This window comes from Ambystoma mexicanum, chromosome 5p, assembly GCF_040938575.1.
Source record: "Ambystoma mexicanum isolate Mex_15411 chromosome 5p, UKY_AmexF1_1, whole genome shotgun sequence".
In the NCBI taxonomy this organism is placed as follows: Eukaryota; Metazoa; Chordata; class Amphibia; order Caudata; family Ambystomatidae; genus Ambystoma; species Ambystoma mexicanum.
The window spans coordinates 734,135,301-734,145,236 of NC_090930.1; the positions used below are offsets into that span (position 1 = coordinate 734,135,301).

The 9,936-nt window shown below is 45.9% G+C and overlaps 1 long non-coding RNA gene across 1 annotated transcript; it reads left to right on the top strand.

Annotated features, from left to right (window-relative positions):
- The first annotated feature begins 4,426 nt into the window (after window positions 1-4,426).
- LOC138481700 (uncharacterized) lies at window positions 4,427-6,149 on the top strand. The gene is made up of 2 exons (XR_011274340.1): window positions 4,427-4,539; window positions 5,597-6,149. It is a non-coding gene; the product is annotated as an uncharacterized lncRNA (long non-coding RNA).
- Window positions 6,150-9,936: the final 3,787 nt, after the last annotated feature.

Below are 9,936 nucleotides of genomic sequence, written 5' to 3' on the forward strand. Positions count from 1 at the left end.
CCACAGTGCTGGGGGGTGGGGGTGCAAGGGGACATGAGTGGGGGCCTGCTGGGGGGTGGGGGTGCAGGGGGACATGAGTGGGGGCCTGCTGGGGGGTGGGGGTGCAGGGGGACATGAGTGGGACATGGTTGGGGGCCTGCTGGCAGGTGCCCCACAGTGCTGGGGGGTGGGGGTGCAGGGGGACATGAGTGGGACATGGTTGGGGGCCTGCTGGCAGGTGCCCCCACAGTGCTGGGGGGTGGGGGTGCAAGGGGACATGTTTGGGGGCCTGCTGGCAGGTGCCCCACAGTGCTGGGGGGTGGGGGTGCAAGGGGACATGAGTGGGGGCCTGCTGGCAGGTGCCCCACAGTGCTGGGGGGTGGGGGTGCAAGGGGACATGAGTGGGGGCCTGCTGGGGGGTGGGGGTGCAGGGGGACATGAGTGGGGGCCTGCTGGGGGGTGGGGGTGCAGGGGGACATGAGTGGGACATGGTTGGGGGCCTGCTGGCAGGTGCCCCACAGTGCTGGGGGGTGGGGGTGCAAGGGGACATGAGTGGGGGCCTGCTGGGGGGTGGGGGTGCAGGGGGACATGAGTGGGGGCCTGCTGGGGGGTGGGGGTGCAAGGGGACATGAGTGGGGGCCTGCTGGCAGGTGCCCCACAGTGCTGGGGGGTGGGGGTGCAAGGGGACATGAGTGGGGGCCTGCTGGGGGGTGGGGGTGCAGGGGGACATGAGTGGGGGCCTGCTGGGGGGTGGGGGTGCAGGGGGACATGAGTGGGACATGGTTGGGGGCCTGCTGGCAGGTGCCCCACAGTGCTGGGGGGTGGGGGTGCAGGGGGACATGAGTGGGACATGGTTGGGGGCCTGCTGGCAGGTGCCCCACAGTGCTGGGGGGTGGGGGTGCAGGGGGACATGAGTGGGACATGGTTGGGGGCCTGCTGGCAGGTGCCCCACAGTGCTGGGGGGTGGGGGTGCAAGGGGACATGGTTGGGGGCCTGCTGGCAGGTGCCCCACAGTGCTGGGGGGTGGGGGTGCAAGGGGACATGTGGCTTGGCTGGGGGGCATGCCCATGGTGGATGGGCTGCCTGCGGGACATGACCAGGGGTGCAGGGTAGTCCCCTGTGGTGTGGGCTGCCTGCAGAGGTCGTGGAGGGGGTAGAGGGGAGACCTGGGAGGACCCACACTGGCAATTCACCTCTTCAACTTCCCGCACACCCACGTAATACACTGCCCCACTCGCACAGGCCCAATCGCGTGTAGGATTTCTCGCGCACCCCTGTAATACACGTACCCAGGCCAATCGCGTGTAGCATTTCTCGCGCACCTCTGAAATCCACGTACCCAGCCCAATTGCGTGTAAATTTTCTCACGCACCCCTGTAATAGACGTACCCAGGCCAATCGCGTGTAGCATTTCTCGCGCACCCCTGAAATCCATGTACCCAGACCAATCGCGTGTAGATTTTCTCGCGCACCCCTGTAATACACGTACCCAGGCCAATCGCGTGTAGAATTTCTTGCGCACCCCTGAAATCCACGTACCCCGCTCAATCGCGTATTTGACTTCCCGCGCGCCACTTTTTTGATGCGCTGGGACTCTACCGCCTGCCTTCGTGTGGCGGCCGTGTTTCAGCTTGTGCGTGTCTTTGGCTGTGCGTGGCTTTGCCCTATTCGATTCCATGAATACGTGTGGTTCGAGTGCGTGTGGGCGTTCCGTCTGCTTCCCTGCAGTACATCCCCAGTTACGCCCTTATTTTCCCGTGTTGTACCCCATTCCGCGCGTTACGCCCCATGTCCCGCCCACTTTCTGGTGTGTGCGCTGAGGTTGTGCGCTTTCAATGTGCGCGTCGCGCACGCCTTTCGCGATGTTGCAGTGACTTGTGCGCCATGCATGGGTTTGGCGCACATCCCGCGGTGAACACGCGCAGGGACTTCCATGAATCGCACGCGTGCGCGTGCGCCTGTTTTTTTCCGCTTGCGCATGCTTGCGCATGCTTGCGCGAAGATTTTCGGCGCACGTTTGTTCCATGAATCGGCCCCTCAATCCGGACAGCTGAGGGGTGTAATGAATAAAAAACATAGAAATGTTTTGGATTTGGCCTTAGAGGAAGAAGATAGACAGTCCTCAGTTTGGCCTTACAACCTAAATCTTTGTCAGCTGGGCGATAATGTAAGATGTGAAAGTTGGTGAGAGTCCATGAGGATTTGGACAGCCATTCCATTGGCAACCACCTGATTGTTTTATCTTTCCACAGTGTGGGTTCCGGAATTGTGCTGAGCCCTAGATATGACTAGATTTCATGCTAGATAAAGTGGCGCCTGGTAGATGCTCCCTTGAATATAACACAGCCCATTAGATGAGGTGATAGTGGTAATTTATACGATTGGAGATTGTGACCTTATAGGAAAGGCGGACCCCTGTGCTAGACTGGTTCTTGGAGATGCCTGTTTTATTCCTGCAGCTGTGTAAAGAGTTTCATTGGGACAAGCTCACAGATTCCCATATGTTGAGGTAGAAGGATGGTAGAAACCCCATATGTATTGGCACTGGATCCGTGAATCATAGTCACATCTGGTTGCTTTCGACAAATGAAAGGTCAGAACACTCAATGTATGCTTAGTCTTGATTTAATCAGAGCGTAAAGGTCAGTAGTTAGCTGGGCATGTATAGTGCTGGTCACATGCGGAAGTGCACATGGGGAAAACCAACACGTGTTTCGACTGTAGGTCTTTATCAAGGCTATGTGATTCGTGGTGAGGTGTAGGTGTTTGTAGGTGACAATGTGGTTGCAAGGGACATATCGCGATGCAACATATTACATGACATAGGAAGAAGTAATATCACAATACATGTTACATGTTTATTACGTGCGGTGGTGAGTGGAGTAGTGACATGTGCAGCAGGCAATATTGGCATATATATAAATCAGAAATATGTTTAAACAGTTATTGTTTAGTGTTTAGTCAAACATGTTTTGCACCAAGGAAAACATTCCATAGGATGGAGGAAAAAGAGGGAAATTGGAAAGGTTGGTTAGCTTGGAACACTGTTACTGATTAGTAGTCAGTAAGGAATCTTACCAGATTGTATAGGTGGGTTCAGGTCCTTGAATAAGGATGCTCTATAGCAACTGGAGGAGTGAAAGACAATATGGGACCCTGTTATGCTCACACAATGAGAGGGGTTGTTAGTTAACAATTCAAGTGCCGCGATGGGAGGACCTGTTAATGATTAGTAGTTGGTAAGGAATCTTGCCAGATTGTATGGGTGGAGTAATGTCCTTGAGTAAGGATGCGGGATAGCAATGGGGGAGAGAAGGACCATTTGGGACTCGGTTGTTGTACTTGAAGGGGTTGTTAGTTAACCCAGTAAGTTAGCTGGTGACATAGACAAAGGGGCCGCTGGGGCAATGGTTCAATTGGCTGCAGAGTAAAGGGCCTTGGCGAGGCGCCCATAGCAGGGTCATGAATTATAATGGCCCGTACAATGAGCACTATTTTACATAGGTACAGTGCCAGTGACATGGATTCAGCTTATGCAGGTGGTTGCAGCTGAGAGAAGAGGGGGTCATTTCTGGAAATCATTATATGGGATTGCGTTATTAACAAGGTGATGTGCTAGTCTAATGCTTGCCAGTGTGGGGACTGTCGCGAGACGCCCCTATCAGGGTCATGATTATTATCACCCAGACAATGTCCACTATTTTACATGAGTGCAGTGCCAGGCATGGGCTCAGCTATCGAGGGCGGTTACAGCTGAGAGAATGTGGGGGTCCAGTCTGTACAATATGGAGGAATGTGTGATTACAATGGTGATGCGCTGGTGTAACGCTTGCCAGTCTGGGGGACTGGAGCAAGCGTTAGTGCAGTGATGGTTATGGAGGGCCTGCTGGGTCCACTACGGACCATATATAGGTCGCAGCGGCAACGTGGTCAGTGTGGGAAATCGTGGTCGGGTGAGAGTGCACATGTAAGGGGCTAACTGTAGCTGATTTAAGGTTAGTGGCAGGATCGACTGCCATTGCAAATATATATGGCAATTCAAGCCATGCTAAGGCTGAATGGCATTGTGTGCCCGTGATGGGTAAATCAGCGTTTTCCGTGTGATACGGGTAGGCCCGTTTCTTGGCCCGGGTGAAGCGGGCGGCTGCCCGGGGCGTAATTGCTCCGGGGGTGCATTTGCCGTGGGAGGCGACATTTCACTTTTGGAGGCGATTGCCCGTGGGCGAGTAGAGGGCAGCAGGTGCTGTCTCTGCCTCTCTGACCCTCGTAACGTTACATGAGTCAGAGAGGCTAAGGCAGCTGGTGCTGCCTCTGCTTAATGTTACGTGAGACAGAGAGGCTCAGGCAGCAGGTGCTGCCTCTGCCTAACTATACGTGAGTCAGAGAGGCTCAGGTAGCAGGTGCTGCCTCTGCCTCTCTGACCCACGTAAAGTTACGTGAGGCTCTCTAAACACGGGGCACCATTTTGTTGTAGTGTTGCACCGAAATCCTTTGTGATGGTTTCTGGAATCCAGCCCTATTGATCAGTCCTCCTGCACCATTATGTACCTTTCAGATGAAGTAAGTGTATGCTTTATGAATAATAATAAAGTTTAAAGAGAGGGGGTGGAAAAGGCTAAGCATTGGTTTGAAAGTGTGTTTAGATCCCACTGTGGGGAAGACCTAACTGAATTGATTTGCCCATTTGATGTCGTCACAAAACCAGTGGTTGTTTATTATTATAGTGCACACAACAAAAACACTTTTGGTGCTTAAATAATGATTGTTAGAATTGGTCAACTCAATGGTGGTCACTTCATTAGCCTCAATAGGGTGGAAGGCTGTGGTTCAAAACTGACCTATCATTACGCACAGAACAGATCGGTAGCGAGCACTCACCAGACAAAACCATCTTCTGGCTAAAACACTGGTGCTCTAGTAGAATGGTCATTTACAGAGCATACTGCTGTGCCTGCAATGTTGCCTTTCCAGGTGCTTCTTCTGGTGCCTTGTTGCCAGTCAGATAGCCTTTGCTGTCATCCTACTGCTGTTCTGGGTGCCCCTGTACAGGCTTTATTGCAGTTTAAGGTGCCAGTTCAGGGGTCCTGCTGAAATTCACTGCTTTTGCTTGGGTCCACTGTCGTGCAAGGAACCCTATGGCCGTGCATTAATTTAAAGCACAAGTGCTGTTGGGACACAGCTACAGCTCAAGAAGCCCATCTCCAGCCCTGGGGACAAAGCTTTGTGGGAGTAAAATTGAACTGCATGAAACAGAAGGGAGGGGGGGAGCTTTTATGAATTGCTTGTTTTCCTAAAGTGGTGAATGTGTTGGATTGCACACACGTTCATCTTGTACTGCGACAAGGGCATGAAGGGATATTCTGCAAACATAACATGACATACTCTGTAAATGTGGTGTGTGAAGCAAGCATGAAAATTATTACACATTGTTGTGCGAATTACCATAGCTCAACCCATGACTGCTACATATGCCAGAGCCATACCCTACTTGTAATAATAAGATGTCTCCCACAGGAAGGTGGGTGGCTGTTGGGTATGTGGAGCAGTACAGAGAGTTTGCATGTGATTTGTGCATGTCCTTCATTTACAATGCTGCATTTCTCTCAACTCAAACCAGGTCTGTTGATACCCATTCTCAACCCACCTAATGCACCAGATCAGATACAATGAGGCCCACTTAAAGACCTGGAATACTATCGATGATATGGGTCTCTAGAAGAGGAAGCTCAGATGCCTTAAGGCACAATGTCACACTCCCATTTTCCTGCAATGAAGATGAAGAGATGAGGAGGAGAAGAGGAGATAACAGGAGTAGGCAAGAACCTTGACAGAAATGGGTGTGATCAAAACGAGGGAGTGACAAAGTGGGATGCGCTAGTGAACAATCGTTTACAATCATTTGTTTTCGTCTTTCACAAATGTCAAATGGTCATGCATTTAGATAATGGAATACAATGTAATTGCTGTCACTGATACAAAGAAAAGAAGAAAAGTTGGCTTTGTTAATTGTTCGAAAATGACATCACTCTTAAATCTGGAGTGAACTTATTACAATTAGAATTGGTTGCATACAGATTAAGATGAAATAATGAGAGACACAGGCATCTTAATGATCATGCACAGTTCGACAATAAACGAAGTTTAGAATAAAGATTGAAATTTAAAACATTGCTTGTCTCTATTACGAGAGTACTCTACTGGAACGCAATTAAGTTTAGTTCTCTCAGAAATTGTACAATGTCAATGATAAGTGAAATCTTGGAAGCATTAAATATTGCAAACCATAAGTCATCTTTGGTTAGTAATTTGATATGACGAAAATGTTTGTGGAGGTAACGAGTTTTCATATCCGCTAAATCTAAGCAATCTATCATGAGGTGTCTCGTGGTTTCAACAGAATCAACAAGTTTGCAGTGACCACAAGACCTAGATTAATTCGGGAGATTGTTATATGATGCAAGTTTGTCCTTTGTGGGGAGAAGATTAAATCGAAGGCGTAGAAATGCATCTGCATATTTTCGATCTGGGAACTTCATTAGGTACTGTGGTAATACATTAACAGCGCGTAATTGAAATGAGCCCTTTTTAACAGCTTCTTAGGAGTTAATCTTGTCACAGGTACTAATCCAATCTTGTCTCCACAATTTAATCTTTGCTTTGTCAGGGGACTCAAGTAATAAAGATACAGAGATGTCAGCCTCTTGAAGGATTAGAAGACACAACTTTTTCCATTCATGCATCGGTTTGAAATTTGGTGTCTGTATGGTCTTTTTCAAGATAGGAAATAAGTTTGCTGATGAATCAGAGGAGATAAGACATTTCCTATATGTTGCTAACATTAACCAAGAAACCGATGCATTGAGGGAGACAAGACCAAGCTCATATCTAATAAGTGCGATATGGGTGCAAGTAGGAACCGGAAGAATGTGCTTCCAGTAGATGCCCTCTAGGATGTCCCACCTCACAGATTTAGGGATTGCCTTGGTTTGGCTTGCATACGTAATTATTGGAATGACTTTCTGTACATAGAATATTCTAGTAGGCAGAAGGGAACATTTCCCATAATTTGACTGAAGTTGTTTGCCTTGTATTGCTAATAGTTTCATTCTAGAGCTAAGTTCAGACTTATAAGGTTGGTCTGAAGGGTGTGTGTTTATGTTTATGCCAAGGTATTTAAATTCCTGTACTTGAGATAGTGAACATTTGCCCAATTTCCAATTGAATTTGTAGTTTGACAAGGGTCGCTGGTGCTGAAAAATAAGAATGTTAGACTTAAAGGTATTAATTACTAGATCATTCTTTTTGGCGTAATCAAACAAGGCAGTAAGTTTCCTCTGTAGGCCAATGGAGGTCCTGTCCAATAACATAAGATCATCGGCATAAAGCAAGTAAGATATGTTTGGGTGTGATCACAAAATATGAGCCCGTTGTGAAAGCATCTTTTGGAAAAGGATTCTACAGATCCCATTAAGCACACCTACAGCATGTGTACTGTTCGAGGTAGGAATCTCTACTCTTAATGCGAGAATCACCTGGAACAAATTGGCTCTGTTCAGGAAGACACACAAAGAGGCAAATTTACCCTCTGTTAAATTCTTGACAGAAGACAAAGGACAAGGAAAATCAGCATTGTGTGAGTGGAAGCGTCAGTGCAAAGAGATTCTAGCACAATTGGGTTGAGACGAACATACTTTATGGCAGAATCCAGATCTAGTAAAAAGAAAACTACTAGACTGGGACTGGATCGAAATCAATGAAAAAAGATCTTCTCAAAAATGTATGTTAAACACTCCACCTGAAGCCAAAAGACGCAACACACTGGCAAAATATCTAACGCTATCACAATGTAAACGGCTATGAAGACTGTACCTAAAATTTCGCCTAAACATCTATGAAACCAAAGAGATCTTAATCCATCGAAGGAAGATTTCGGCTGGAAACTGTAAATGTAGGTTCTGTACAGAGGAAGACGAAAATTTAAAACATCTGGTCCTGCGCTGCTCCGAACTTAAAGTTCAACGAGAAAACTGCTTAAGGAATGAGAGGAGTCGAGTCCTGTCGTATAGTCCAGAAGAATGGTGGATACATCTTCACATTGGCGAAAGTAAATCCCTGCTGATTGCAATGATGAGATTCCTTGATCAAATGCAAACTTGGTGGGATGCGACATCACCATATTGTGAGGATAAGATAACCCCAAATGATTGACTTGGCGAATAGTGAAGTCATTTAACAAGAAGGCCACTTACTGTATATACATAGATCTGAAGACGGAAGGTTCAAAGAGTGCAGAAATAAACAGGAATTAGATGAATTTCCCGAATGGAGAAATGTCAAGGACCATTTATGCTAAGCTAAGAGAACGTTTGTCGTCTAGTTGTACTTCCTATTCTGTTTTTGTACTCTTTTTATGTATACTTAAAACGTTTTTTAATAAGTTAAAGTTTTCAAAAAGTTTTCAAAAAGTTTGTAAAAACTGAATGAAATAAAAAAAAGAAAAAAAAATATATTTCATGCTCAACCAATTTAGGCGAGAACGAACATACAGAATTAAAAGCAAGGTGCATGTCATTGATATAAAAGATAAAAAGAATAGAGGCAAACGGACAACCTTGTTTTAGGCCAGAATCAGTTTCAATTGGCTGGGATAAAAGACCATTGGTTGTCAATTTGACTCTAATTGAAGTTTTGGAATAAAATTGATAAATTAAAAACCTAATATACAAAGGACAATTTGCGTTTAAGAGTTTACACCATAGTGTCTGCCTCGCAACCGAATCAAAAGCTTGCTTAAAATCTATAAAAGTTACAAAACAGGTTGCTTGGATAAGATGGCTTATTGTTTTATAATGGACAAGATTAAAAGATTTAGTGCTGTACCAATGCCAGATAAAAAGCCAGATTGGTTTATGTACATGAGTTGATTTTCCACAAACCATTTTGTAAAATCATGTAAAACAAGTCTTGCAAAGAATTTACCAGGAGCATCTAATAAAGCTATATGTCTATATTTATTTGGATTAGACCTATCTCCTTTTTTGAAAATGGGAATGATGATAGCTTGCTGCCAAGACGGGTAAATGTGAGTTGTTTCTCTCACTCTCATAAATATAGTTTCTAAGAGCGCAGCCCATTTCCCTGGATGGTTTTTAGTATTGCATTCGTCAATTGGTCAGGACCCGGAGCTCTTGATACGCTTAATTTTTTCATTGTAATGAGGATGTCTAGATTGTCAAATTTAAGTTTGGTTAAAACAGGATGATCTATGAAATGTACACTTTGCTGCAGATGAGATTTTAACAGAAGTGCTTGCTAATGTGAAGTCCACATTGTCTCTGAAATAGGGTTCAAAAGAACAGATCTGTTAGCATTAGAGGGCACGTTGTTAATTACCTTCCATATTTCTCCAGTTGACTTAGAGACAAGGGCTTTCAACATGAATTCAGCTTTCTCTTGTTTATGAAGGAGTAAATGTTGTTTTATTCTATTTTTGTACTTTATGTTTATTTGAGTTCTTAAGTTTTTGCACAATTTAGCAGCAGATGTTCTTAAAGCACGTTTCATTTCTTTCTTGAGGATAGAAATGGCTGGTATTCGAGGGTATTTATGAACGAATATTGGTCGAGTTGAAGCACAAGCTTCTTGGTTAAGCATCATGATGCAATCATTATAAAAGATTTGCGAAGTAGATGGTAACTTTGAATCAGTTTGTATGATCCTCTGGTGGAGTTTCAATATTTGACCAGGGAACCATTTGAGACGATTTCTGGCATTATTTACATCGACATGAGAGGTGAAGTGAACAGAATTTTGCACACTATGAGGAACCCAGCAGACTTTGAGAATATTATGGTAGCTGGATGTGGTGGATAGAACCTGGGATGATGCTATCAGTTTATTCGCATCAGCAGAGATATAAACATAGTCTAGAATGGATTTGCTCAGATTTCTAGTCCA